The sequence below is a fragment of the Octopus bimaculoides genome, chromosome 5 (genome assembly GCF_001194135.2).
Source record: "Octopus bimaculoides isolate UCB-OBI-ISO-001 chromosome 5, ASM119413v2, whole genome shotgun sequence".
Lineage (NCBI taxonomy): Eukaryota > Metazoa > Mollusca > Cephalopoda > Octopoda > Octopodidae > Octopus > Octopus bimaculoides.
The window spans coordinates 114,701,535-114,708,154 of record NC_068985.1 but is presented as its reverse complement, the minus strand read 5'-3'; positions in this window follow the sequence as shown (position 1 = coordinate 114,708,154).

Below are 6,620 nucleotides of genomic sequence, written 5' to 3'. Positions count from 1 at the left end.
ATATATATACCAGGTCATCCCATAAGTTCTGTCTGAATTTTGAATAAAGAAAGCAAGTGATCAAATGTTATATTTGATTGAACTTTAATCACCAATGTACTTTTCCTGATTATCTATGACTTCCTTCCATCTATTTACATGCTTTTTAATCCCATCAATGTAAAGCTCTTTTGGTTTCTAAGCGAGGAACTCTGAAAGGTCAGTTTCCACCTCCTCCTGGCTGGCGAAAGTTATGTTCCCCAAATGATTCTGTAAATATGCGAATAATGGTTTATTATGATATAACTGCATGTCAATGCCTGGTGGCCTGTAACGAGACGATGGGTTATGACAGGATGTTATTCAGTCACAGTAAGAATTAAATATACCACAGAAAACCAAAGAAGCAGTCATCAACTTCTTAGTGCGCCTGCTACTTACAGTGATAAATCATATTACATTTCAACGTATAGTTCAATACTTAGTGAATTATATGCTAAATCGCAATATGAACTCGGCTTTTGAGAGTGGAATGTAACTACTACGAACCGCCCAACAGCTCGTTTGCCTTTCGGCTAATAATCGATTCTTACCGTTTTACAATAACTTTATACAATAGTGTAATATTATATACCTATGCTACTAACCTACTCAGACTTTTATTGAAACAAAAGAACTGTACGCTGAAGCGTTCAAATCAGAAAGAAGCCGTTAAATCTCGTGTAACTGCTCCAGAAAACTATTAACGGTAACAGCTACCGTTGATAACGACAGTAGCAATAAAAATAGTAACAAGTGTTAGCAACCGCAATGATTAAAACCCGCACGCACATACACTCAACACATACACACATACTCACAACACACATACACACACGCGTTAGTAACAACAACAGTTGTTTCAATTTTTGATTACAAGGTCAGCAATTTTAAAGGAAAGGTATTGTTAAAAACATCAACCTCAGTGCTCAACTTGTTTTATCGACCCCAAAAGAAAGAAAGAAAGAAAGACAAAGTTAAGCTCAGCGGAATTTGAACAAAGAGAGTAAAGGCGGGTGAAATACCGCAAAGCATTTTGTTCGCCGTGCTAATTACTCAGTCAGCTCATCGCCTTAGCAACAACAACTATAGTAACAACAGGACCAATGATAACAACAAGCCAGTAAGGAATCCTTTATGTGGCCGCGATTGTGGTCTCACCTCCTGCTAGAAATAACTAACAAATCTCACTCAAAGTACAACCTACCGTTAAAAAAGGGACACTTTGGAAAATATAATTTGAGTTAGACTCTGTTTGAGCAAGAAACATTGGGTGGCCCTGGTTAGAACATTTTTTTATCATATATCTCTTCAGTCAGAGCTGACCTGGGGAAGAGCAAGAAAAATAATGAAAAAAGCTAATTCGATTTCAATGAATGAAATTGGGACTAAATATCAAGGCAGGATTTCTTTATATTTCCTGTCTTTCTCTATCTGTTTCTACATACCATTTTTAAACAGTACTATAGACAGACTCCCTTTTTTCTCCTTATTCTAATCTTTACTCTTTCCTTTTCAAACTTACAAACTCCCATTAACACATACACAAATCTCACACAATTTTTCTTCATTATCTTCAAATATATACACACATCCTCTCACTTTCATTCTCTTTCACTGACTTTCTTCTCACTTTCTCTTTCTTTCTCTCTCCCTCTCTCTCTCTCTCGCTCTTTCCTTCTCTATCCCCCTCTATCTCTCTCTCTCTCTCTCTCTCTCTCTCTCTCTCTCTCTCGCTCTTTCTTTCTCTCTCGCTCTTCTCGCTTATCAATATCTCTGCTTCTCACTCTTTCTCTACTTCTCTCGTTTTTCTATCTCTTCTTGCTTCCCTTGGTGTCTCTTTTGCTGTATCTCTTTCTTCTTTCTCCTTCATCCTTTCTTCCCCTCTCTCTCCCTCTCTCCCCTCTCTCTCTCTCTCTCTCTCTCTCTCTCTCTCTCTCTCTCTCTGCTGAGATTGTCTATCTTTCTTGTATTCACACATGCATCTCTCATCTTGCATTCACATGTACATCTTCCATGCTTTTCTCTATTCCTCTTTCTTGCTCTCAACTTCTTCCCCTATCTTTCACCTATATACAACCAACATCCAGATTGGACATCAACGCACCCGAAAACCGCTGCTCGCACAAGAAACTGAGATTCTACTGAGATCCATTCACTTGTACATTTATATAAAAAAAAAAAAGAAAAAGACTGCTGAAGACAAAATCAAGACAGCAAATTGGCTTGCCACACATAGCTTCATAGCAAGCGCAAACGTAGTGGCCAAGAATGAAAACTATCCACCTAGCAGAAAACTATAGACACACGCTTGATTAAACAATATGTTTAAGCTTTACACAAAATGTCGCAAGCCAATTCCTCCAAGACCATTGCGAGTCCAACTAAGTAGAGAATGGCTAATGAGCAGCGAAGTAGAGAGAAGAGAGTCTGTGAATGTACCGAATCGTTTCCAGTTAATAAATCTACGCTCTCTTATGTGAAGAAGAAAAAACAGATTGCAGAAGTGGTGCGACAATATAGTTTAATTACAAAAGGACATTGGACATTATTCCCCACTAATGGCTGATGGGATTACTGCGTTTGGCAAAAGTAACGGCTGTCTTAATTGCTATCATTGAAATACTTCCACAAAACTGGTCAACCTTGTAACTGAAAGAAGAACAATTGTTCCTGAAACTGGGAATCTTTCAAAAGGAATATTTCAAGAAGTAAGATTGTCTAGGGTTCTGTTTATTTTTGACACTAAGCCAAGTGTCATTTTTCTATTTGGTTTGCAAGGTTCTTGATGTGAGGTCCTGAGTTGAAATAGGTTTTGTTGCATGTGGTGGGGGTCATTATATCAATCGATAAACACACGCATTGATTCTATTTTATTCTTTATTATTTGCGAACTAGTTCAATATTTAACCAGTTAACTGATAGAGTCGTAACGAAAGGAATGACAAAAAAAAAGAAACTGCTTGATTAAAAGAATGATTAATCAAACAATTGTTTTGTTAAATAGTAAACTAATTGAAAATAATAAAGAAGTGAAATAGGACAGGTGTTAGTGTTTAATAACGGCATAATAACCTTCCCGAGATACAACAAGTGTCATTTCTTTTAGGAATATCCACTGGTTAATATGATAAAGGCAACGGCAGCAAAACACAACCTTCTGTGTCGTGCTGTTGTTTTGTTGACACAGTGCGAAGGAGCGTGGCTTAGTGATTAATGTATTTGGCTCATGATCGTAAGATCGTGAGTTCGATTCCTAGCGGCACGTTGTGTCCTAGAGCAAGACACTTTATTTCACGTGGCTTCAGTTCACTCAGCTGGAAAAATCAGTTGTACTTGTAATTCAAGGCCACTTTTGCCCCGTTCTGTGTCACACTGAATCTCCCTGAGAACTATGTTAAAGGGACGCATGTCTGCGGAGTACTCAGCCACGATCAATTTCACGATCAGACTGTTCCGTTGATCGATCAAGAGGAACCTCATCATCGTAACTGACGGAATGCCAGTTTTTTGCTTTAATGCAGATTCTGTGCAATCATTTAATCTGATAGACATAGCAATCTCATTCATTCCCTTAGTGACCTAATATCTTGCTATATAAGTACATAATGGAGAATATAACCAAATATCCATCCATTCATCCATCCAGCCATCCATCCAGCCATCCGTCTTCTCAGTCTGCTATTTTTGAGAAGGTCGTAGGGGTAGAGTCTTCAGGCACTTCCTCCAAAGGATCCTTTCAGAAGCATTAAGCTTTTAAGCTTTCCGGCTAAATTAAACTTTCCAGCTGAATTCCCTAACATGGCCAACTGAGATTATGAATAATATCCAACCATCTTGTTCTTGGTCTATCCTTGGGTTTTCTGCTGGTTCGCTCGGTTAGAGGAATCTGTCTTGTGATTCGTTCCTGTGACATTCTAATCACATGTCCATGGTACCAGAGCGGTGACTTCTCAATGCGGAGTAGTAGCTGTGCGACTTGGAGAGTCTCCCTGATACCCCAGATACACACCCTGTCGAGTAACATCACTCCAGAAATCCTTTCCGTAGAACACCGTTTCAGCTGCTTGTATTCGCGGTCGTTCCCTTTCGGTCCTTACCCAACATTTGTAGCCATTGATGAGATTAGGCACAAGAACCGATTTAGTTTGGTTGTTATACCAACCTCTCTCGTTTGACCTAGATTATCCAGGGTACATTAGATCTCAGATCAAAAATACAAGTTGGTTGCAACTAGAACTCTTGATAATGGTCTACTCGATCAGAGACGAATAATGGCTAACAACGACGACAACGATAACAACAATGACAACAACAATAACAACAATGACAGACTCTAGTTTAATGCTCAATTCGTTGGAGATCTAAAAATCTAAACTGAGAACGTATCTAATGCTGAGAAAGATTTGCACCCGATACAAAGATGAATTTGGTCAGTCAAAATAAATGTTCGTATTTTATGGTAAAGCTTAAGAAAAATCTGTTTCTTTTTTTCTATACCACAACTCATTTTCTACAGACCCTTTTCTACATTACCTACATCCAATATTAATTAAGAGAGATTGTTGTTGCATCAACACACATATTTGTCTCTGGGTCGCTACCTAACGCTTTATTTCGTTTAGTTTCAACAATGTCCAACAATATATATTTCAGCGAACGAATGATCAAGCGGATTTTTTCACGTCTGTAAAAATTTAACTAAAGCATATTTAGTTAACCTGTGAATGTTAATATTCAAACTCCTCCAACACCTGTTCAATGTTCTTTTCTTTGTACAACTATCGATATACAGATAAATAATTTTACGTGTGTGTGTGTGTGTGTGTGTGTGTGTGTGTGTGTGTGTGTGTGTGTGTGTGTGTGTGTGTGTGTGTGTGTGTGCACATACATATATATATATATATATATATATATATATATAATACATCGAAAATAATCATTCAGTCCGCTTTATAAATATTTTGTACACATTTTCCAGTACAGAATTTCGCTAATTTCCTCACTATCTAGGGTTTCGTTTTTCCGAGGAATTTTTATTTGTGATAGATTTCGTTCTTTCCAAGACGAATCACTGGTCTGTAATACCTCTACCGTCATAGACGCTGAATAGGAATCCGCGCTGATTTCCAAGGAATCCTAAGAGTCTACCAAATATTAAAGGGTATCTTTTTGCATTGTTCTGTTCTTCATATACCTTAGCGGGGGAAAAAACAACATCCATACCCCATTATTTACATTGGGCGGATGTGTGTCCTCATCTTGTTTGTTGATACAACAGCGTTTCGGCTGATTTACTCTCCAGCCTTCATCAGGTGTCCTGGTAGAATTTTGAACCCAACGAACAAGATGAGGACACATATCCGTCCAATGTAAATAATGTAAATAATGTACAGAATTCCACATCTCTAAAATATAGAACATCCATAACTCGTGTCAGGGTTCTGGAGGCCAGTTGGATTTAAATGCGAGCTACTATAAGTTTTATGCCTCTGATAATACAATAGTCGGACAAGCTTCTACAGCGAATCTCATCGGGCAATATTTAGACTGAAAAAAGGCATAAAACTTATATTAGCTCATATTCAAATCTTATGTATATTGGTTTCAAATTTTGGTACGAGGCCAGTAAATTCGAGTGATGAGATGATAAGTCGATGGTATCGACCACCGTATTTAAATGGTACTTCTTTTATTGACCCCGAAAAAGTGAAGGGCAAAGTCGACCGCGGTGAAATTTGAACTCAGAGTGTAAAGAAGGACGAAATGGTGCTAAGGATTTTTCCCGGTGTAGTAACGATTCTGCCAACTCGCTGCTTTAAATTACGTGTTTATCAAATGAAATTTATCTCTCACTTGATGGAGCACTTTTTGTTGATGCCACCAACAATGGAACAATATATTATACAGTTACATGTACGTAGGTATGTATGCATATATCATATATATATATATATATATATATATATATATATAAGTGTATACATGTGGGGTGTTGTATGTATATCCACAAAATGTAAACAAAGATATGCAAAACATGGTGAAAAAATAGCACTCCACTTCCAAATTCAGAAATTTATTGAAGTAAGATGAAACGATTGCACACACTGTTGTGCAGGTTTTCACATAAGCCGCTCGGCAGACAATCGTAAGTATCTAGACTGCCTGACGATGGGTTACTTTAAACTCTGAGTAAGTTTGCGAATTATGTTCAACTTCAATACAATAGTATAAGGTTATATAGATATAATATAGATATATGCTTGTATATATGTATGTATATATGTGTGTATATATGTATGCATGCATATATAAATATACATACATATATATATATATATACATACATGTATATATATACATATATATATACATACATGTATATATATATATACATACATGTATATATATATACATACATATATATATATATATTATATATATATATATACATACATGTATATATATATATACATACATATATATATATATATATATATTATATCATAAATATAAGGGATTAGCAATTGAGTTGCTTCTCAATTGCTAATCCCTTATATTTATGATGATAAATGGTCTTACCGATAAAGGTTTATTTCATA